We start from the raw sequence: 23,903 nt of genomic DNA on the forward strand, positions 1-23,903 counted from the left end.
GCACTGATCTCATTCATGAGGGTTTCCACCCTCATGACCTAATTACCTTCAAAGGCCCCATCTCCCAATACCATCACATTGGGCATTAGGGTTTAACATGTGAATTTTTTTTTGGCGGGGGACACAAACATTCATCTGTAGCAGCTGAGTTGCACATGGCATGTGCTGTTTGCTTGTCACACCCAGTGGGGGCACATTGACCTTCATCACAGGTGGTTAGGAGGGTTTAGGGTCTGCAGGATTATCAGGGGTTGGGCTAAGTCTGGTTGTTCTAATACGTTGTTGGGAGAATTAAGAATTGAGTGTGGTGGGAAATCTTTGTGTTTATTTTCATTTGTTATAACCAGGAGTGATCGACTCTGATTTGATAAGTCACAGACTGTAAACTGGCATCCCACCAGCCAAATATGGCCCTTGGACATTTTTGTTTGGCCTGCATATGTTGGTTCCCACACTGTTTAGAAAAATTTGAATCACATGTCAACTAATTGCACAGAAAAATTGGATGCTGGCCCTCTTGAAAAATCAGCTTACCTGCCAAACCTGGGCCCCACTTCTGCTTGTCCCCATTTGGCTGATGCTAAGCTGGGTCTGTCCGTCTAGATGGGGCATGTGCCTCTCAATCCTCCTCTCACCTGAGTGTGCTCAAACTTGGCCAGGTTTGCTAATGTGCATGGCCAGTCTGGCCTGTGCGGGCTTTGTGACATGTCTGATTAAGTCAGTTCAGTTTCATTCATCAAAAAGTTTAATCAGGTGTCTTTTATGTGCCTGGCACTGAGTAGTTAGTATCTTCTATTTTTGATAGTTTTTATTTTTTTTATTAAAGTATAGTTGATTTACAGTGTTATGTTAGTTTCTGGTGTACAGCAGAGTGATTCAGTTATATATACATATATTCTTTTTCATTATAGGTTATTAGAAGATACTGAATGTAGTTCCCGTGCTAGACATTAGGACCTTGTTGTTTATCTACTTTATACATAGTAGTATGTATCTGCTAATCCCAAACTCCTAATTTATCCCTCCCTCCCATTTCCCCTTTGGTAACCATAAGTCTGTTTTCTATGGCAGTGAGCCCGATTCTGTTCTGTAAATAAGTTCATTTGTATCATGTTTTTAGATCCCACACGTAATGATCATATGCTATTTGTCTTTCTCTGCCTGACTTACTTCACTTAGTATGATCATCCCTTCCATGACAATTGACCTACAGTCAATTGGTATTATTTTAAAATCAGGTACCTATTATGTTTTGTGTAGGGTTAAAAAAAAGTTTTTTGAAACGTGATCTTTGTTTGCAAAGAGGATGTTGCCTTGTCAGGAGACAGACTGTAGACATGAAAGTCACCAAGACTCCCAGGAAAAAAGGTATATGGTCGGTGAGCAACAGAGACTTCCAAGAAGGGAACAATTAATAGTACGAGTTCCTTACACTCATATAACACTGCTCCTTTTCAAAGCCTTACACAACGGTTGCTTTGATGAACCCTGGTGACATAGGTGGGACAAGAATTAGTCCTTCTGCTTTACTAAGGAAGGAACTAAGGCCAAGCATGATGTGGCCAGGTTTGCCGTCTAGGGTGGAGTCTAAGTCAGATCTCTGCATTGCAATCCAGTGGTCTTTCAAACCAAGCCAGATGACTGGGGGTAGTCTCTACCGCCAGCAAGGAAGGCTCATGTGGTCTGGAGACTCTGGTTGAATGATGAGTTCAAGATGGAAGTATCATCTTGCCAAGAATAATTCATCAAAGAGTGAATCAGTTCAGAAATGGACACACCCAAACTGTGTCATCACCTGGGGAATGAGTTCTCGTCTTTCAATGTGGGGCACGCCTTACGAAGTTTGAGAGAAGCCATCTGGCCTGTCCCATTTCCTGCCACATGAGGCTGTAGGTGTATTTGATGATTTGCGCTGGAATCTTTGCTGGAGGCATCCCAGGTTCCCAGACTTCAGAGAAATCCATGGAGTGGATGCAGTATATGCTGAGCACCTAGGATGATGCATCGGGACTCGGCAAGCCAAGTCTCCAAGGCAGCCATTGTCTCTCTGTTAACCGCAGTTTTCCTACTCAATTTCTGAGCATCTCACTTTGCCTCTGAGTCCACCCTGGGGGATATCCACTAGGCTGTTGCTCTCCTGTGGGGAGACAGAAGGGGATGTTGGAAATACGCTCCAGAGACATTTCTCCCAGCTTAGAGGCAGAGTCATCTAACAGCTATGTGGTCAAAACGTCAGAACGTGAAAGGAAAGCTGTAGTGTATGATCTACTTAGCAAAGGAGGTCATGTGGTAAGTGCTCACAACAAACGACTACAATCAGGTACTATGCTTGTGTGTGAGTGTGTGTGTAGGTGTGTCCTCAATTCATTTTCAAATAAATCCAAGCTTATCTGACTCCAAAACTCGTATTTCCTACCTGCCACCCTCCAAACCATGCCGTGACCCCTGATTGACAAGGGAGGTTCAAGGACATTGTCCCTTAATGTCTGCTCTCGTCCACCTTGGTGTCACTTCATTGGAGACGTGGGCGTGCATCAGTGGCCAATAAACAGATACCCACTGCATGTAGCAAATTACGATGATTAGGTTGTAACATCGATCCATTTTTACATCTGTGGTCCTTATGCATGTGCCTGAAATGGCCGGTGGCATTGAAGATGAGCAGGAAAGGAAATAATTACAAGTTATCAGAATAAAATCTGCAACAAATTACCTATAAAACTATAACTATCCAAACAGGATGACATATACGTTATAAGTTCATGACTCCCTTTCTTTAAAGTTTGCTAAAAAGAGAGTCATTATAGTTCTTCTCTGATTGATTAAACGTGACATATATGCTAATACGGAGGTAACTCTTATCCTTTGTTACGCCATCGTCTGGCTTATAGAAATGTGAAAGGTAGCAGACAGAATCATTCCAGAGCTGCTAGTCTGAATTTTTCTATATTAAATATAGCATCTTGTGCCTCTTTTGCTTCATCCAAGGATTCATATTCCCTCTCTGTGTTTCAGCTTTCACATAGATGTGAAATGATGTGGCAGCTATTAAAGCCTTGTTTTTTCCCTCTTGTGCAGCAGAAAACACATGTTGCCACAACTGATTTGACAAAAAAAAAAATTCCACCTGCTAAGATTTGTTTTAAAGCAATTATGTAGTTGGTGCTCTGTCAGAGGGAGTTATTTTTTACCTTCTGAATAAAATAATGTTAGGTTTGACTGAGGGGGAAAAAAAAACACCCCAAATTGAGAACATCAGTAAAATATGCCACTTGTCAAGCTGTAAGGCAGACTGTTTAATGTAAAGCAGCAACTATTTACAAAATAGGTCAAGACCACATCCATCAAAATTAGCTGGTATTTGGAGAAGAAGACTACAATTACTAATGCAACAATTAATTATTTTAAAGACTCATACGAATGAAAGAACTAGAAACAAAATATAGTAGTAGCAGCCCACATATATGGCATAATATGTGTTTACTGTGTGGTAGGTGTTATTCCAGATACTTTGTGTGTGTTAACGAGATTCACTCTTGCAGCAACCCTCTGAGATAGATCCCATGCTGAGCCCCCTTTGCCAGATGTGGGCAGAGAGGCACCAAGAGGTTAAGAAACTTCCCAAAGGTCAAATAGATATGAAGTTCTAGATATCTAGTTATCTTGAAATCATGCTGCTGGACTATTCTATGGGAGGAAAGGATCAAGTTCTTGGTTAAAGGTAAAGAGTAGACTCTCCACAGGAAAGTGGTGGAGTAAGCCTCCCCTGGAGCCTTGCCTCATCCCGGAACAGAATGGTCTGTGGGCTTCTGACCCCATGAGCCCAGGGACCCCTGTGCCTGAAAGGAGATTGACACAGGGCAGTGGGCCAATAGCTCTGGTGGTCCATCAGTCTCATGGCCCGGCCGTGGATCCTGGGGCTTCTCTGGCTGAGCTGAAGATCAACTTCATTCCTGTCTCATCTGACTCTTCCCATTCTGTGCTGCCTCTGCCTCCCTGGGCTTGTAGAACCCGCTCTTACATTATCTTTTCTGGAGAGGCAGTGTGCTCCATGCTTCAAGCACACCCACAGGAAGACACAGGCAGGGTCTGGGTCCTAGCTCTGCCACTTACTAGCTTCTGGGTGACTTTGAAAACACTAGTTCAGGGCTCTGTGCCTCAGTTTGCTCATATGCAGAATGAGGATTTACAGGGTGTTTGTGAAGATCGAATGGTATATATCAAACAATTGATTCATGTCATATGCTGGAGGGCTGGTTCCCCCCCTTCCCTTCCTTTCTTCCTTCTTTTTTTTCCCTTTTTTTCTCTTGCTTTTTTTTTTAACTTTAAAAAAAATTGAGGTATAATTGATGTACAATATTATGTAAGTTTCAGGTGTGCAACACAATGAATCACAATTCTTAAAATTAAAAAATTGTAAAGTTATATTCCATTTATAGTTATTATAAAATACTGGCCATATTCCTTGCATTGTACAATATAGCTCTCTAGCTTATTTATTTTCTACAAAGTAGTTCTTACCTCTAATCCTCTAACCCTATGTTGCCCAGCCCCACTTCCCTTCCCCCCCTGGTAAACACTAGTTTGTTCTCTGTATCTGTGAGTCTCTTCCTTTTTGGTTCTGTTCACTAATTCGTTGTGTTTTTTGGATTCCACATATAAGTGATATCTTACAGTATTTGTCTTTCTCTGTCTGACTTCCTTCACTTAGCATGATACCCTCTAAGTCCATCCATGTTGTTGCAAAGGGCAAAATTCCATTCTTTTTTATGGTTGAGTAGTATTCCATTGTGTGCGTGTGCGTGTGTATCTTGACATCATTTCGTTTCCATATGCTGTGGTTCAAAACTGTGATGACTGAATAATCATGATACCTATCTACAGGTCAGTTTGTATTTCAAAGACCCAAAGACTCAACTGTGGTCAGAAAGATGTTTCTAGTTAGATAATCAAATAGTTAGTAATTAATTTAACACGCATACACTAAGCATGTCCAAAGATGAGACAAATTCATTTTGCCCTTTTGGAACTCACAGTCCAGCCAGGGAGACAGAGAGATAGACAGCTAGCAAGTTTAGATTTCACCCATTACAGGCTAGAATAGAATAGAGGGCCTGCCTGAGTGTCTCGGCTCACAGGAGGACCCACGGAGGATGCGTCTGATTCCCTTCATTGCTGTGCATCCTCCCTGCTCTCCTGGTGCCACGGACCTGGAGGCTGATGCGCACTGTGGGACCTCCATCTCTTGTCCCAAATGGCATCTTTGTCCTGGTACTCTTCCTACTTGAAACAACTGGCTACTGCAGACTTTACAAGGCCAGAAACTGGGTGAGTTTGGAAGGATTTTCTCAAAGAGTGTGAAACAACACTTGAGTACAAAAGGAAATTAGTAGGAATTTAATTAAGTCCCCAAAGCTGATAGTGTGAAATGACACCCATGTCTGGAGATGCCAGACAGCCAACAACCTGTTCACAGCATCTTACTAGAAGGGTGAGGCCAGGTTCTTGCCCCCCTGGCAGGTCAGGCCAATTGGTTTCCTGATGTTAGCTCCACATAGGGGGTGCCCCTGGCCCTCTGGGGGTGCCCTATGCTCCCCTTTCTTTGCTTCTCCTTTTTCCTCCTTCCTGCTGAGTTTTAGGAATGCATGTAATACTCAAGACCCCTTTAGAACTAGACTTAGATCCCCAGATCTTAAAGCTAGAAGCGAGAGCCCAGCCCTTAATTTCCACCTTCCAAGCTACAGAATCACGGGCATACACCATTGCTGGTAAATAAAGCTGAGGCGATAATGATAGCTACCACAACTTACACTGTACCTACTTTATGTCTGCTCTGCCTGGTTGGGATCAGGGAAGTTAAGAAGTTTGTCCAAAGGTCACAAAGTTTGGGGGATGGAGTTTGAAGTTCATTTATTGAGCACATTTGAAGTAGGAGTGACTATGCCCCAGGTGCTGGACGGGAGATGGACAAAGGTGCTTTGTGGTCACAGGCTCATAGAGAAGGTGGATGGAAAGTGTTACAACAGGGATGAGCACAGGTTTCAGCAGCAGCCGAGAGGCAGGGAGTTCTAAGAAGGCTGCATGGAGGAGGTGTCATGGGAGTTTAATTGTGGAGAATGAGCAGGAGTTTTGCAGGTGAGTGCAGGGGGTGGGGAAGGGCCTTCTGGGTAGAAGTAAAGGAGATAGGCAAGGACCTTCATCTCTTGCTTCATCAATGCCTCTTCTTTCTCAAGTGTTTCGGGGATCTATTTCTATGTAACCAACACACCAGCACTTCGTAGACAACCATCACTCATGCACATGTATGCATCCTATGGTCAGAATTCAGAAGGGGCACAGTGGGGACAGCTTAGCTCTTTCCACTGACCGGGGCTGGAGTGGCTGGAGCTGGAGGAGGCACATTTGGGAAGACATCTGCACTCCCAGGCCCCACACCTGGCCAGGATGGCTGAGGGGTGGGCCCAGCTGGGACCACCGATCTGGATGTCCCCTTGAAGCCCTCCAGCACTGTGGCCTCTCAGTCACTAAGCTTCTTACCCGGGGGGTTCCCATCTTTAAGAAGGAGTGGTCCAGTGGACAAAGAAGATGTTATAAGGCTTTTTCTGACTCAGTCTTGAAAATCACTGTCACTTCCACCATTCGCCAGAGATCAAGCCAGTCACAGACCAACAGGGCTCAAGGGGAGGGGATACAAATTGTCTTTCTACCAGAAAGGGTTTCAGAAAACTGTGGCCGTGTTTTAAAATGGCCACATCTAGTAAAGCCCACAGGTCCTGAGACCTAGTCTCTCTTAACTCTGCTGTGGACTCAAACTTATTAATACAAGATCTTAAAAATCTTTTTTAAAATCAGTGATTTACAAAATTCTTTATCTTGAAAAGCTGGTGCCAGGGTGAGAGAGGGACCCCTGCCAACCAGACACCCCTCTCTTTGCTTCCTCTCCTCCTAAACACAGTTTTTAGGTCCCCTTCTCAGAGTTCTGGATGATCGGAGGAGCAAGGTTTCCAATTCACTCTCTTCAAGTGTTGTTTGCTTTTAAGAGCCACGTGGGGCAAAAGTCTCCGCAGGCATAAATCCAGACTCAAGAAGCTGGTGGGGATGGTTCACGCCCCTCGGCAGGGCACTTTCTGCCCACAGTTGGGGCCGATTCTATTTATAGTATCAACTCCCCCCAAAATAATTGCTTTTTTTTTGCCACCTGCTCTCCAACCACTTTTTAAAGTTCTGGTTTCAGTTTTTAATATTTTCCATCTAATGTTGCGGGCTTTCTCATTCATGTTCCAGTCTCCTGGTTCTCCAGGCTTCTGCCAAGGTAGCCATGTGACTGCAGAGAAAGGAAGTTCCCCTTGGCATGAGACCTCAGGGCTACAAAGCAGGGAGTTTTGTGGAGGTATGTTCACCTTGGCCATGGCCAGGAGGTGGAGGGGCAGACAATGGGTGCAGGAGGTGTGTCCCCAGTGCCACCTTCCCCCCTTCGGGGCCTCTTCTCCCGCTGTGAGCTACCTCCCACCTGGCCCCTTCCCTGTTATCCCCCAGGCCTTGGGATGGGGGTGGGCCATGGCCTTGGCTGACCTCTCGCCCGTGATGTGACTGGAGGTCACAGTTCTTTGTGCTCCAGATCTCTCCTACCAGCCCCCTGGGGAAGAGGAAAACTTTAGGTATTAGTCAGGGAGCAAAGGGCACCCTCAGATTGGGACCATTTGGGGATAGTTTGGTTGAGGGATTATTTCCTAGGGTGGACAGGGAGCAGGGAAGCCACAAGGGGAGGGGACCATCACCAGGACATGAAGGAGGGGGCCTGTGTGGGGAGGGTGGCCCAGCAGGAGCTGTGACCTCCTCTGTGGGTGCAGCTGACTTGGGTACCTCAGACTTCCTCACTTTCTTACCTCATCCACTCAACTGAGAGCACCGCACAGGGGCAGCGGTTGCCGATCAGAAGCTACAGCAGTGTCAGGGCTGGGAGAGTGTGATCTGGGGCAAAAGGAAGATGCCCAGTGGTGCACTCACTTGTACTGAGCGCCGCCTGTGCACCACAGCCTTCACATTTTCCAACGTCACGCGCGCTACGATACCCCTGCCGGTTAAGGATGCGCGCCATTTTCCAGATGCGATCCTCGGGGAGGCGGATGCACCTCGGGTGTCCCGGCAGAGGTGAACGGTAGCCTGGTGCTCACCGCCACCCCGCCTGGATCCCCGCCCAGGGGATGCCCCACAATTGCCCCACAGCTGTGTCTCGGAAACATTTCCGACACTCATCAGTCATAACAAGCTTCCTGCATCAACTTGCTTTCTCGAACGCAAGATTTCGCGTTGCCAAGTGTAATTAACATGATACATTGACTTAGGGCACAGCTAACAAGCACATATTAATTTTGAAAAGTCAGGTTCTTTCACTGGAAATGAGCGGCTGATGAACACCTACCACAGGAGTTTAAAAGTGCAGGAAAGGGAGTGGGTAATTATGGGCTGGTACAGCCCAGAGGTCTGAGTTTCTGGCCCCCCCGGCAACGCCCTGACAGTGAGTGATTGTCCTCACGTCTAGGGGAGGGGGCGCTCAGGGTTGCCCCAGCTCTGCCTCCCCGATGCCCAGTCTCTGGCCTCCCCCAGGGAGCGTCTTGGTTCAGCCAATCTCTCAATGTAGTTATCTCTGATCAGAACTTGTACCCGAGCTGTTCTTTGCCTAATTGCTTCCCCTGACTTGGAAATTTACACCCTCCCTCCCTCCCCTGACTGGCTGAAAAACCCATCCTTCTGGGGACGTAGGTCACTGGGCAGCCGTGGACAAATGAAGGGAAACAAAACAGAGATGCTCAGATCCTTGTCTGCCTTTCATTCAAGGCTCCCTGACAGTTGGAATTTCCTTTAGAACTCTGGTTTCATGAGCCAGATGTTTCAGCAAATTCCTCTTGCTATCTCCTCTCCCGATGGGGAGACTAAACTTCTCTGCACACCTTCGTGTAGTAAGCTTAGGACTCTTTTTCCCCCTCCTCCTTGGTGTGGGGGTGGCTATTTTGTTGTTGGGGCTCCTTTCTGGTCTAGAACCCCCATTCCCCTCAGCTGGCCTCCTCTCTGTACTGGAAAGCCCACAGGAAGATGAGCACTGGGTTAGGAACTTTTGGATGCCAGGGAGGAGGTCTGGGTTCAAGTTCCACTCTGGTTCTTTCCTGCTGTGGGAAGCTGGACAGTCACTGCACCTTATGAGACATCAGTTTCCCCAGTGGCATCTTGAGGGTGATGGTCCCCTCTCACAGGTGGCTGTGAGTCAGTGCCTTAGCACAAGCAGAGGGCTTCACATGGTGCCCACTGTGCAAGGTTCCTGCGAAATGCTGTTCCTTCTGACCTTGCTCCCTGCATGTCCAACCACGCCAGGAGCTGCTGGGGAGGTTGAAAAGTTTGTATTTCTTGGGGGAATGCGTGGAAACCACCACATACCTCTGTTTAAAAACTTATTTTGTGGTTTCTTGGTTATTTATAGAACCCTGAATTTCTCTTCACTTTTCTCTTTAGTCCATTCTCCTTTTTTTTTTTTTTTTTTTCAGTTCTCCTTGCAGATCAGGCTCCCTAAAGGATCCTGGATGTATGTGAGGGGTCTTGTTTCAATACTTGTGGTTTCAGATGATCCTCTTTATGTTGACAGGGGTCTCCTGGCTGAGTTCCTGTGAGGCTTTTTCTCCAGCAGAAAGGAAGATTCTCTCCAGCCAACCTCTCCTCCCCACCCCCAAAATTGCTGTGTGCCTTTTGCCTGATGAGGCTAAATCTGATGACTGAGCCCTGCCTTCTCCGGGCAGGATTTCCGATGTTGGATTTCTGGCTGGAGTCTTTTCTGGTTACCTAAGCTGACTCCCTCCTCACCTTCCTCTGCTTTCTCCTACCTAACCCGGCCGTACTCTGCCCTTCTTCACTGAAATGCCTCCTAATAGAATTAGCTGCTTAACTGCATCTCCCAAGGACTTTAAGGACGCATTCCTCTATCTGGTCCTCTGCTAAAGCCTTCCTCCTTAGGTGGAATTGCCTTTGACGCTGGGTTCCAGTTCAAAACACAAGTCTCAAGTCTCTCAAGCAGGTGCTTGGACAGATTTTCTCCATATGAATGTCCTTGGGTTACTGACAACCTCACCTCGGCTAAAGCCCGAGAGTAGCCTCCCTCAGAGCAGTCCCTGGGCAGGGAAGAGGAGTACCGAGGCTTCTTAGGGCCCCATCTCTGCGATTACAGGGCACGGATGCTAACACTCATTCCTCTTTCCATTCCTGCCCTGGTCCTGAGGACACGTGGAATTCAAATATGACCAATAATTCTTTTAACTCTCTTGCTTTAATAGCTATCAGATGGAAACTTTGGTTCCTTTCTTAAACTAGGCTGGATGTCACCCAGAGAACTACTGTGTGGTGGAATTTCTATCCTGGATTCATGTTCTTTTGGTCGACTCCTTTTCTCCACCCCTGACCGTTTTTATGGGGGCATTCCCAGGAAAGGGAGGCTCTCCAGGCTCGCTCCCAAATCCTCCAAGTACTATTTGGATACAGAAAGCATCTTTAGTCTTAATTCAAATTCAAAAAGAAATTCCCTTCAAGCCTTGGTGGGACTGCATCTCAGTTGAACCAAATCTAATCAATTCTTTTTGAAAATGAGCACCCATTGGGCTAAACTTAAGGGACTGAGTTTTGATCAAGTTTCTTTGCAGCTTTTCTGGCACAGGCTTCTGTGCTCCTATGTCTTAAACACATGAATCTTTCTCTTTTAGGATGACCCACCTTCTCATCTCCTGGTGGAGGTGGTGGGAGCAGGCTGGCTACTCCAAAGGGCTGCCCCCTACCCTTTTGCTGGTGTCCAAGAAGCAACAGTGGTCTGGGCACAGCCTAAGGGTGGAAATGTTTCTCCCCCACAGCACCAAGGGCTTTTAAAAGTAAAAGGGAAGGGAACCAACTTTAATAAGCTGGTCCTGTGTTGAAAGCCCTGTGCCTGCTGCCTCACTTTCTCTCTTAACCACCTGCAGAAAGACCACCGCTATCTGACTTCACAAATGATCCACCGAGACTCTGTGAGGCTGGTGAGCCTGAGTCTTCCAGAAGCCAATGCTGGAGTCTGGGGTGCAGGTGTTTATCAGAGATCAACACCTGGACAATGAAGGCGGGGAGAGGGGTAGAAACAGGATAGGGCAGAGGGAGAAGCTGAATGGGGAGGCAGATTCAGCAAAACCCCAACCGAACTGGGGAGAGTTTGCCCATCAGGACTGAGGGCTGAACCGGCCAGGTCCTTATACCCATCCTTGGACTAGTCGCCAGGTGTGGTTGCCTCAGGAGGGCCTGACTCCAAAAGCCCTCCTGTGAAGTGCCATGTGGATGGTGCACCTCTATGCCTACCACGAAGGTAGGTAGCTCCGCTGAACTTTTAAATGCTGGGCCTGGAATTTGTACCAAGGTGTGATTGCATAGCCACTCTCTCTACTGCACCATCACACTGAGTGCTCTCTGCAGAAAGGGAGTGAGTCCTCCTGATGGGTTATTTGTTTGACAGCATGAATTGTAGCTTTTCCTTTCTTTGCCCCCCTGATGGGGAGACACTCCAACTCATTTTGGGACCGCCTGACAGTGAAGTCAGCAGAACTTCAAAGCACCCAGAGCCATCTGCTAACCAAGGCACCACCGCTGACAGCCAGCCAGCCAGCCAGCCATCTCCAGCTTATAAATCTGGTGCCTGGCTCTTTCTGATGGAATTTCCAGCCATCAGCCTAGCACCCCCAGGCAGTCACCGGGGCCTCACCAGGAAATGCCCTCCGGTCATCCTCCTTTTCCTCCACTCCCAAGCCACACCTCCTCTGTGTTCCCCATATTTTGGCAGTCCCATCAAATCAACCTTTTCATTTCTAAAGGTCAGTCCTTTCTTCAGTGGGCGGGGGCAGGGGGCACAAGTGGTCAAAGTAGCTATGTGTTTGCAATCATTTGTCCACAGTTGGGGAGGGAGCAGGAGAGAATGAGGTAGAAGCTTGACAGAGCTGCTTTTCAGACATCCTAGCTCTGTCCTGCCGAGGGAACATCATAGGGTTAATTCTCTTTCCTTTGAAGGGAGGATAGGCAAAGTGATCCTCCCCTCACCTGGGCCTTCATTTATCAGCATCATGGCATCTCCGGTCCTCCGGGGTGATCTCAGCGGGATGGGAGAACCCAGTAGTGACCCTCCAGGGTCTGCCTCATGGGTCGCCCACTCCACAGGCAAGGACGGCTTCTGCTCGTTCCGCCACGGACCTGCTTTGTGTCCTCAGGCAAGTCACTGCTCGTCTCTGCGCCTCCACTTCCCCCGTTTACTTCCACAGTAAAATGGGCAAAGGGGTAGCGTGTTAGTTTCTTAGGGCTGCTATAGCCGAGTACCAAAACCTGGGTAACTTCGAGTAACAGAAATGTATCATCTCACCATTCTGGAAGCTGAAAGTCTGAAATTAAGGTGTCGGCAGGTTGGTTTCTTCTGAGGGCTGTGAGGAAGAGTCTGTTCCAGGCCTCTCTCCTGGCTGCTGGTCATTTGTTGGCAGTCTTTGACATCACCTCAATCTCTGCCTTCATCCTGCACAGCACAGTCTCCCTGTGTACCTGTCTCAGTGTCAGATTTTCTCCTTTTAATAAGGATTCCAGTCATATTGGGTTAGAACTCCGCCTAAAGACCCTCATTTTAACCAATTACCTCCGTAAAGACTCAATCTCCAAGTGAGGTCACATTCTGAGACACTGGGGGTTTAGGACTCCAACACATCTTTTTCGGGGGGGATGCGTTCAATTCATGTTAAGTACTTAAACCACATGATGTCTTTGAAAGGCCCTCACAGCTGTCACACTCTGGGTTCCTGTCTGACTAAGGCCCCCACAGGAGGTGTTGGAGGAAGGCACCTGGTCCTCCCTGGCTGTGGTCTGGGGGTTAGGGATCTATTTCAATTAGCCGTAAAGCCCGGCCATCCCAGAACCCAGAGACATTTTCCAGCAATGTCCATACCTTCATGGAGCCGTTGTCTGGGGACCACACATTTGTCTTGCTTTTCCATTCCTATTAACCGCTTTACGGAATCCCTAGGTCATTAGAGAAAGCGGGCCAACAGCAATGCGGGAACCTTGTGGTTTTGGGGTATTTTGGGGCTTTTTTTTTTATACATAATTGCCTACAGAACCAAACCTATAAAGCAAATCTAGCCCAAGCTTCTCTTATTAGGGTCAAGGTGAATGTGTTTTGGAGACCAAAGAATAAGCTGGGGAGATTCTGCTGGGACAGTTCCTGGGAATTCAACTGTGACTGTGATTTGGGTAAAAACTGATGATTTATTTTTCTTTGGGGGACACTGGTGACACCCGTTATGTAATTGTTTTGGATAAGCACCTGCCAGGTGATCAGGGGATTTATATGATGTTCAAGCCTTGGCTATCAGAGCTGTCAGTTTAAAAAAAGTTAACTGTAAAGGCAAAGAATAGGGCAAGACAGAACCATTGTCACAGCAGATGGTCCTTATGTCTCAGTGTGCTGTGCCTTGCTTTCTGTTGCTGAGGCATTTGATCAATACTTTGACACCTAACAGCCCTTTATTCAACCGACATTTGTTTGGTACTTGTTGAATATACATGATTGACAGAGAGAGAATTGGACTGTGTTTTTGAACTTTGTCTCTGTAGAATTATGTGTGTCTGTATCTTTATCTACCTATAAACTGGGAGATGAGGTTAAAGGAGAGAATTTATTTCTCAAGCCATGGCAGACTCCTCTAGGCACTACCTCAGGGGCTCTTGGCCTCCCCTGCCTCTTGTTCCAGGTTTGTGAAGACTCAACCCAGCAGTGTTTCACCTCCCACAGGAAGCACCTCTGATAGGTGATCCCCAGCTCTTGACTCAAGTCCCAGAGCTTCCCTGTGGATGCCATCTGGGGACTGTGCCCGTGCCTGCAGGTGCACGACCCAGCAGTGCAGAGGGGTTAATGCCTGTGAGGCAAACCTCCGGCAAAAGGGAGGTGGGATCCATGGGTACATTTGTCCTTCCCTCCCCAGACATGTTCCGGAGAGGAGTTTACACGGTTTCCAGGGGTGCAGTCTGATGGGCGATCTCAGTTGACCCCTTCATCTTGGTAACACACCTTCACCTGGGCTGCCCTGCTTCCCTGACTTAATCTCTGCCCCCTCCACTCCCTGATCCCTTGGATTGCACTCTTAGTGAAAGAAGAGCCCATAATCCTTTTCCCCAGGTTCACTTCTCTGGGGGACTTGGGCTAATATGCATGGAGAGAGAGCGAGGGCTCTGCCCTGTGATGGCTGTAGATGTGGGAGTCCTTCAACCCCATCCAGTGCTCTGGCCAGGGGGTGGGGCTTTGCTTGAGTTTCTCTGGCTTGGGAAGTGATAAGAAAGAGGCTTATAGACCAAATCACGTACAAAAGTGCATTAATAATCTGCGGACTTTCTTTTGTGGCGTAGCTTACAGACAACTGTTCCTTCTTCTTACTGTGGATCTGGGGGAAACCGGATTCCCTCAGAAGGAGGGGAAGATCTCGTCCTGTGGCTGGGTGAGCACTGGGCAGAACGGCAGGGGTCTTGGCTTCTGGGCTTGGCCCCTCCACGGAGGAGCTCTGTGAACTTAGCTAAGTCACATCGCCAGCCTGCAAGTCAGCTTTCTTATCTGAACAATGAGGGTTTAGACTAGATTATCCCCTACTATCACTTCCAACTCTAAAATCTCATGATAAACTGTGATTCCTGACACCGCATTTGCATGGAAGTAGCTTCCATTCCTATCCGAAAGGTCACATTCATGCCCCTGTGAGATTTTTCCATGTGGGACTAAAGCAAAAGGAAAAAAAGTGTTTATTGGTATTTTATTTTCTTTAAAAAAAAATGAGGATTTGGTTGGAGCCACCCTTGTCCATCACAAGGGGAAAATAGAGACTCACACAACTCACAGCTTTCAAGTCCAACTGTGGCGATTTATCTCTTGCAGTTTAGCGCATCCCGGCTGAGGGCTGCTTTGGGAAAGGGAGCTCCGAATAAGCCCCAGATGGGGATGGGGATGCCTGATGGATCTCACCCCTCCACACACTCACCGTACACTTTTTTTCTGCGTGTCCTACTCTCCCTTCCCTCTTTGTGCAGGGAAGGAAGCCTCTCTGCATCTGAGGTCAAGGCCATGACCACACCCAGCCTGCTGGCCACAGCCGGTGGAGGAGGGGAGGGGTCTGAGGAGAGGGACCTCCCATCCCCCAGGGTATGTCACCAAGGCCAATGCAAATCACTTTTGGTCATTGCCCAAACGGGAAAGAACATTTTTTCCCCCGGATCATTATTAAGAAATTTATATAATCACACAGACGCTCTTCTCTCTCACATGCAGACACACACTCCCAAAGAGAAAAACTCATCCCTGAGTATTGGGTCGTAAATTAAATGAGGTACATTTCATTATAAAGTACATTTCTTTAGGCCTTTGTGAATGCTCTCCACTTACCCCAGGGGGGTTGTAATGTACGCTGACATCTTACCTTCTTCCAAGAAGCTTTCCCTCGTGTTGTTTAGTATGTGGGGCCTGGCTGGGCAAACAAACTGTAAGCTGGAAAATGAGAGCCCTCGACTCTTATACAGGGGAATACAATCACGCATCTATGCCTGGGCTCCAGGGAGCTCACGTATAATCTTCAGAAGGACTGGGTAAATAAACATCAGAGAAAGAAAGATCTGAGGGAGAAAGGGGGCTGCAGAAACAGTAAAAGGCAGAACTGCAATGGGCCAGAAAAATTGGAAGCCAAGTGATTCTCAAGCCAGAAAGCCAGGAATGAGTACTTTACAATAAGTCAGTCCTCACATCTGATTTTTAGTTTTGTTACCATCTCGGTCCACTCCCCTCTCTGCCCCCATCTGATCCTTCCTCAGGCACATTGTTTTCCCTGAAGTGGAGAACCATGAAAAGGTAAAGAGTTGAGCAAATTAGAGACAACATGGGGGCCTCTCCATTTTCTTCAATTAACAAAGCCAGTAGCGGCGGCGGCGGCGGCGGCGGCGGCGGCGAGATCTTTGAGCGCTGGGGTTTTACTGAAACTGAAATCGTTCGGTTTTACCTTACGGAAGATCAGAAACCAAAGCTCATAAAATTGAACTCAGATGAGGAACACTCCCGTCTTTGGAGTGCTACTAAACAATCTGCAAATTATTTAAATTAAACCAACCCGGCCCTTCAACATCTGCACACAAAATGCTTAAATTCCAAGTGCAACTTTACTGGCATAAGAAAATAATAAGGGGAGTTCAATTTGTGTCAGCATGGCTCAGGAAAATAAGATATCATGTCTTGCTGTCTGCTTGATGTCAACTTCTCAGATGCGAGCCCTAATGCCTCATCCTAGACTGTCCGCACCAGAGCCTGCCAAACAGAGAAGTTCAGCCAAAGTTCACCAAGCTACTACCAAATAGCTTTTCTCCCCCTCCTTTTTCAATCATTAGAAACCTTCTGTTTTATATTGTGCACACGTGATCGCATCTACCTCTTAAAACATATATAACTCTATTAGCCTCTCCTATTCTTTGGGAATACTGTCAGTTCTTTTCCGTGATGAGTTTGTTCCATGGCTTAGAGATATTCAGCTTTTAAACTTTCACTCCATATACCAGATCCTATCTGAAATGCTTGGTCAGGAGACACAGATAAAATCTGTCATATTCAAGATGATTTGAAAATAATCCTTTTTAAAATAAATAAATAAGGCAGAGAAAAAAAAAAAAAAGGCAGACCCATCCATTACTGTCTGAGAGGGCTTCAGAAATGCTTTTGCAGCCCTCTCTCCTTCCTGCTCACCCAAAGCAGAGGCTTAACTCAGGGTGTGTCGGAGAACCTGCTTTAAGACTAGCATCCAGTCCTCGGGAAAATCCCCAGCGCAGACCTCCATTCTAATCTCTGCTTCAGCTGGGATCTCGAGACGACCCACGGGGCGATTACACAGACCATTTTTCTCATTTTCGTTGTTTAGTCTTGATTTACTTTAAATGACTACAACTCTCATTCCTCGCAGTGAAATTGTGCACCCACACTTTTAATCATACAAAACCAACATTTTAATGCTGCTGGGTGATGTATCAATTTAGGGTCCCGGGATGACCAAAGAGCTAGAATTTCACTCATCAGCAGAAATGCAGCTTTAGTAGGTGTGTGAAGACAAAAATAAACGTAGAGAAGTCTTTGATCTACTGTGTGCATGTTCTATAAAAATACCTTTCCTATAGTGTAACATGTCACATTTAATCTATGTTCCATCTTTCGTAACTATCTTCCAACCCTCACTTGGTGCTTTTTAAAGACCCAAACGCCAATGCTCAAAGCATCCTTGTGAAAGGAAATTCTTCTTTGTTTCTCATTTGGTGGTGGTTCCTAGGGTGGGGTGGGTGTGGAAAACCCCACCTGAAAATGGGAAGAATGGCTCCATGCCCTAGAACCTTCCAACTCATTATTGGGCTCCTCCCTCCTTACTGTTTCAAAGGCAATTAAAATAATGTTGAAATTCACATCTCAGGTAAGTTACAGCTGATTATAAAACTATTATAAAAAGGCTTCTTTTACAACTCGTGTTGATTCAGACAACTTTCAAACTCACGCTAAGTATTTGGCCACCAGTAGCTGAGCATGGTTTAATTAAGCAATTTGATAAATGATTACACATCAATCTGGTCTGAATACAAATATTAAAATAAAATGAACCCTAAAATATAGCCATATTAAAAGTATAACCTTACCCCACACTGATCATTATTATCTTCATTTCTTTTCATCTTTCACATCATAAAGTAATTCAGCTTCAACACTGTATGTAAAGGAACGTGTCTACCGATTCATATTTCACTTAACCTGGTATCAATTACTGGCCTAGATTTAGAAAATTCAATGTGTGTGTAGATGAAATGCTTTAATACCTTAGATAGTAGCTGGTTTCTGGATTCAGCCTGAAATGGCATGGTCAGAAAAGTTTAAAATATTTTTGCTAGATTCAAAGATGAGCAAGATTAAAAATTCCCAAATGTGTATTCTGGAATCCCTCCAAAAACATTCCATCTTTATTCATTATTGGATATTGTCTTGATTAAAATTCCTGTTGGTTTGTTCTCTGGTTAAGTAGTAATCTTGTATCTTAGCATTTGGAATGTATTGGTATCATGTGACGAGCACAGAGCCCAAATGAATATAGAGAGATCTCTTTCACAAGTCAACAAGGAGGACTTAGAGCGTTCAGATTTCAGCAGAGCTGTTTAGGGGGGAAGGGGAGGTTATCTGTTCAGTGCATTCTTTCCAAAAAGTGAGTCAGAAAGAGAGCAGTTCAAAGCAAAATGATTTTTCCTACAACACCAATGTCCTGCATCAAGGCAGATCTCTCTAGAGGAAATACTATATTTTTCCTTTTCTTTTTCGTTATCTCTTTTGTTCTATTTCTAGCATTTGGTGCCCTTTATTGCTAGTTTCACCCAGTAACATGTGAAAAATGTAGTCGACAATGCAAAGCAGATGACTTGGTCACCATCTTCTGAGTCACCATTCTGTGCTCTGCATTCCTGCCAATGCCTTTCAAAACCAGAAAATGATTCTGTTAGGAGCCACTAAGAAGGAAAAAAAAAAAAAGTTCTACTTACACAGTCACACAGACACTTTGGTGGCTTGTCCCCCACTGGCAACCTGCTTGGCAACGAGTGTTCCCAGGGACCCTAGGCTAGGACCCAAAGCCTGGGGAAGGTCTGTGGGAGCATGGAAGGCCACAGGACTTTGGCAGACTTGGCAGGCCTTTTGTTCCATTTTACATCATAATGGCCACTTGGAAGTGAGCTCTGAAACAGAGGAAAGGGGAGGATGTTGGCAAAGAGCTGAGCCCCTTGAGATGGGATAAGCTGTCTCCACCTCCCCTGTGCTGGAAATGCATCTGTTAGTTAGAAAAAGTCAGAGTCAAGGCGTTGGGGACAACCTAACTTTTAGGAAAGCTGGTGGGTACGCCAAGTCACTTCCCAGTCCTCCCTAGTGGGGTGGGTGGGGGTATCTCATTAGATTGGATAAAAATATGACCCCACGACCATGACTCTGGAGAAAAGAGTCAACTGACTACTTTAGTGGCTGTGAAGGAGCACAAAGTAGAAGCTCAGTACCTTTCTGTGCATTGGGCAGCATGTCTCCAAGAAATTTGGTCTTTGCCTTGGAAGATGAGTGGACTAGATCATGTTTCATGAGAGTTCTGCCAATGAACTTGCTCACTGAGCATCCCACCCTCCCTATGCAGAAATACTGACCAGAGTCAAGAAGCTGTCCAGTTTGTCGAACACAAGCTCTAAGAAGAAGGCAGTATCTGTCTCATTCATCACCCTAAGACCAGTGCCTAGAACAGTGACAGCACATAACTATTGGTCCATGAATCGATGGTACCATATGAAGATTCCGAATCGAAAACCAACCAGTCCAACAGTCAAGTGGCTTTTGAGCTCAATGAGCTTAGACATACACTCATTATTTTAACAGACTAAATTTTGAGAAGACTGAAGCAAGGAAAGGGAGAGGACTAACAATAGCTGGTACTTGGTATGTGTCAGGAAATCTCTTATTTTCTTAGTTAATAAGTATTGCCCCATTTTCCAGGTTAGGAAACTTGAGGCTTGAAGAGGTTAAGTCATTTGCCTGAGGTCACACAGCTAATGAGCAGTCGATCTGTGGTTCAGACCCTGGACTTCCATGTTGGAGTGGTTTCAAAGATCTAATTACTGTAGCATTTCGTTATTGCAAACTCATTGCATCAGCATTTAGGGATGTATTGGACTGCTAACACTTGATGCTGGAAAGAAGTTTTAAATTCTTTTCATGGGAAGTTTTTAGAATGTTGAAATTCAAACCAGATTAAGTGGGTGAAAGAGCTTTTTTAGACTGCCTGGCTCGACACTAAAAAATTTGTTTTGAATCCAAATCCAGTATAAATGTATTAGCTTTTCCTAGCCAAGAGTTTACAGAAGCAAGAAATAAATCAACATGCCTCCAACCCTAGGGGGTGACATGGAAGAGAGAGTTGGATGTTTGATCAGGTCTCAGAGGGCTCTGGTTTTAATGTCAACTCTCCTGGTGAGCAGCTGTGTGATCTTGGACAAGTTCCTTCACCTCTCTGGACGGCGGGCTTATCAGTGGTCATATAAGGGACTAATAACCCTTGCTTTGCTTACTGCTCAGATATTATTGGAATCAAGAGAAGTAATGAAATTAAAATACTTTCCAAATTTCATAGCATCCAATTAAGAAAATGTTTATGTTTGTGGCAAAAATGCCCTACATTCTCTAATAATAGGGTCTGAGATTTTTTCCCATCTACTTACCCAAGTTTACTAATTTAATTTAATTTGCATCTTAGGTGATAACATATACTTTTCACATTTAGAATTTCACTCAGCTTTTTCATTTAGTGACATGGATCTTTTCTCCCTTTGTTTGGCATTTGTGTATATTTTTCTGATTTTTTTTTAACTTTTTAATTTTAGCTCAATCAGGATTTACTGGTTTTCTCTAAGGCAACAAGTCTGAGCATGTGAATTCACCTCAGAGGGCACAGAGAGTTGAGACGACATTTCTCTCTGTACATATGTTTCTAGGGTTGGCCCCAGATATGAAATATAATTATGGTGCTTTCTTGCCTGATATTAGACAAGTCTGAGGAGGCCTGGCTTACATTCCTTGGGCTCATGAGTAATTATGGTGTTGGTGATGCTTAGCTACTTTATATGGTCCTGGGCTGCCAGGATTCTGTTTTTTATGTAATGCACATACCCCATGAATTTAATTACCACCATTTTGGTGCCTGACAAATATGCTTCACTTGTAAGCCTTGTACATATTTACAGTCATCTAGGACTGGAGGGTGTGTGTTTGTGTGTGTTGTGACCACCGCACCCCATACATTCACAGAAATAGTCCCCTCGATTCTGACTGGCTTTTTGGTTTAATGGCCCGTGCATCTGATATTCTTTCCTTGGTTGGAAAATGATTTTTCAAGTTCTCTTTTTCTCCACCTCCTTTCTTCTCCCCGACTGCCTCTCTCTAAACTTTATAATGCTGTGTTTCCTTTTGAAAGATTAGGTAAGAGGGAACATGTGTGTGAAAGTTGTGGCCAACTCCCATGTGCTGGGGGCTGGTGAGATGAAGGCCAAAGGTCAAATGACTTCAGCACCTGACAAGTGTGTGGATCTCATTATGGCCGTGGGGTCTGGGGGGGCTTAAAAAAATCAATGGATTTGCAGGATGCATGGTCAATATTTGAAGAGAAAGCAGGTCTTTAATGATTTTGTTTCCAATCCGTGGCAGAGGTATGGCCTTCCCCTTCAAAAATTCTTTTTGTCTCCTAGCAGAGAAGTTCCCATCTACCCCATATATTTAGGAATTCACAGAGCTTGAAGAAGTATTAGAGATTCTCTTGGCTAATGTCTTTAGTTTATAAACGAGGAGCTGGAGCTCAGGAAAGAGTTTCCCAAGGCCTTATAACCAGCCAGATTTCCTGACTCCTAGCTGAGTCCGCCATCTTTCACACCTGCTGTCATGGCGCTGATTCTCACCGGCAGATCCAGTGAGGGGCTTCTGAGTGCCTCCTCTGTGCTTGGGGGTAAGTGGCTTGGTGTGGGGCTCACAAAGAAGGCATTAAAGCATAGTTTGGGCCTTCAAAGAGTTTGTTAACCAATTGGAGGGTCAAGACTATCATGACACAACAGCCTCATAATAGGAAATGGCAGCTTATAGGTCAGAGTCAATGTAAGTGGAGCAGTCAACCCATCCTTAGGACATCAGAATGCGGAAGTTGAGGAAGGCTAATCTTATGTGAGGAGACTTGGAGGTGGACTTGAAGCAGGTTTTTGTTTTCCTAACTTTTTTCGTTTGGTGGGGGGATTAGATTTATTTATTTAGTTTAATGGAAGTAGTGGGGGTTGAACCCAAGATCTCACGCATGCTAAACATGTACTCTACCTACCACTGAACTCTACCCTCCCCCTTAAAGCAGGGTTTGAAAGTTTGAAGTTGTGGAATTCCAGGAAGGGGGAAGGGCTTGCGAAAGACTCAGAAGCCTCAAGGAATAGCATGTGAGGGAGAGTTCAGAGTGAAGACAAACCAGCTTCTCAGTCCGTGTGGGGAGGGCGTGGGGATGAAGTTGGCACCACGGCCTGGGAGCAGGCAGCATTTAGTCCAGGCTAAGGCGGCTACTTTCCTGGGCAGAGAATGGACACATCTAGTACAGTTTTCAGAACAATGAGGAGAAAGAATGAAGGTAACTGGTTAGAAGATTAAGAGTAGGTAAGATCAGAAACAAGGAATCGGTTGGGATATTTTGGAAAGAGTCCCAGCATGAGATGATGAACCGTCTGAGCAGGGAAGTGAGGAATTCTGTGCAGCAGGTGCCCGGGGAATCCCTTAACTCTCTGGGGCTGCCTGGCTGAGGGTGAGATCTGTGATGCCAGCTCCTAGAATGACTCGTATCTTTGCCTTCCAAGATCTTGAGAACTTTGCTGTGGTTGTCTGTATAGCTTTTCTGGGAGGTCTAGCACAAGATATGATTCCTCATTTTTTAGAGGGCAAAGCTGGAGACAGGAAAGAGGGGCATTTGCCTCACAAGACCAGAACATCTCAAGCCAACACCACCAAGTGTCCAGTGGCTGGGTAGAGGGACATGCCTGCATCCTAATCTGGCCTTTAATTCCCAGCTATGGCCAAGCCACCAACACATTCCAAACCTCAGGGTTCTTGTCTGTACCTTTTAGATGTAGTCACGGCTGTCCTAGCTACCTCACCCAGTGTTGTAAGAGTCCAGTGGGAGTATACGTAAACTGCATGTGGACTACAGACATCGTCCTGTCTTGCTGCAGAGATGGTGGAGCATTTGAGGCAGGGAGAAACTACACAAGAGGAAGGACATATTCCCTTCTAAACAAGTCCCCATCTTCTGCCTTGAAGCATTCTTTGACATTGTCTTTTCCCTTTTTATTCCATTTACAAAGGAACAGAAGTGGAAACAGCTAGAGGAGGCTGTTCAAACTCATTACTGTGAGCTGCCCCAAACCAGAACTGATCAGACTCTGCTGGCAGAAGTTTTAGAACTTGGGTGGCCCCATCCAAAGCTGAAAGCTCAATGAAAAAAAAATGGGATAAGGGAGGGGAGATGCTCATCCCTGAAAAAGGCGAGATGGTTTTCAAACCATATTTTTAATATATTTTCTAAATGTTAATGACAACTCTGTCTGAACCATTGGCAGCGTCTAAAGTTCTGAGCAGGGTTTTCCTTGGAGATTGGCTTGATTGTAGGTTTAGGGCCTGACTCCTTTCTAAAGAACAAGTTTCTCTAGAAATCCACAGACGTACCCTCCCAAAGGAAGAGGCTGTGCTGAAAGCTGGAGACAGAGTGGGGGCTCTGTGGTAAGGGGGTTTCTAGGCTAATGGGAGGAAGAAAAACATTCAAAACAGAATTGAGCACCAACTGGTCTAGAGAGTAAGGGGGCATAAAAACGTGTGTGGAAGGGGCATTTGCAGCATGCTTGCTGTGTGCCAGAACTTGTTGTTTCCGATTGTATAGTCTCAGAGTTTAAGAAACTCTGAATTTTTTTCTGAAAGCCAATGGGAATTCAGTGATGGGTTTCCCCTTGTAGAATGAAGTGGCATAGATACAGCCCTGGAGAGCTCATCCAGGCTGTCATGCAGAGGGCAGATTTGGGGCAGGGGAGGCTAGGAGAAAGAGACCAGTGCAGGGAAAACAGCACTAGGGCAGAGGTGGTAGGGAAGGATCAGATTTGGAAAACAGTTTGGCAGCAAAAGTGAAGAGTTGGCCATTGAGAAAATAGTGCCCACAGTTTTTCTCCCTGTATCCCCTGCATCCAGCATTTAGGAGATGCTCAAGCTCACAGCTTTCAAATGC

General features: G+C 45.8%; 1 long non-coding RNA gene across 1 annotated transcript; it reads right to left on the reverse strand.

The window, feature by feature from the left end:
* Positions 1–1,354: 1,354 nt before the first annotated feature.
* LOC140696573 (uncharacterized) lies at positions 1,355–18,738 on the reverse strand. Its single transcript, XR_012073057.1, has 2 exons — positions 18,622–18,738; positions 1,355–2,137 (listed from the first exon to the last, which is right to left on the reverse strand). It is a non-coding gene; the product is annotated as an uncharacterized lncRNA (long non-coding RNA).
* Positions 18,739–23,903: the final 5,165 nt, after the last annotated feature.

This window comes from Vicugna pacos, chromosome 5, assembly GCF_048564905.1.
Source record: "Vicugna pacos chromosome 5, VicPac4, whole genome shotgun sequence".
NCBI classification, from domain to species: Eukaryota; Metazoa; Chordata; class Mammalia; order Artiodactyla; family Camelidae; genus Vicugna; species Vicugna pacos.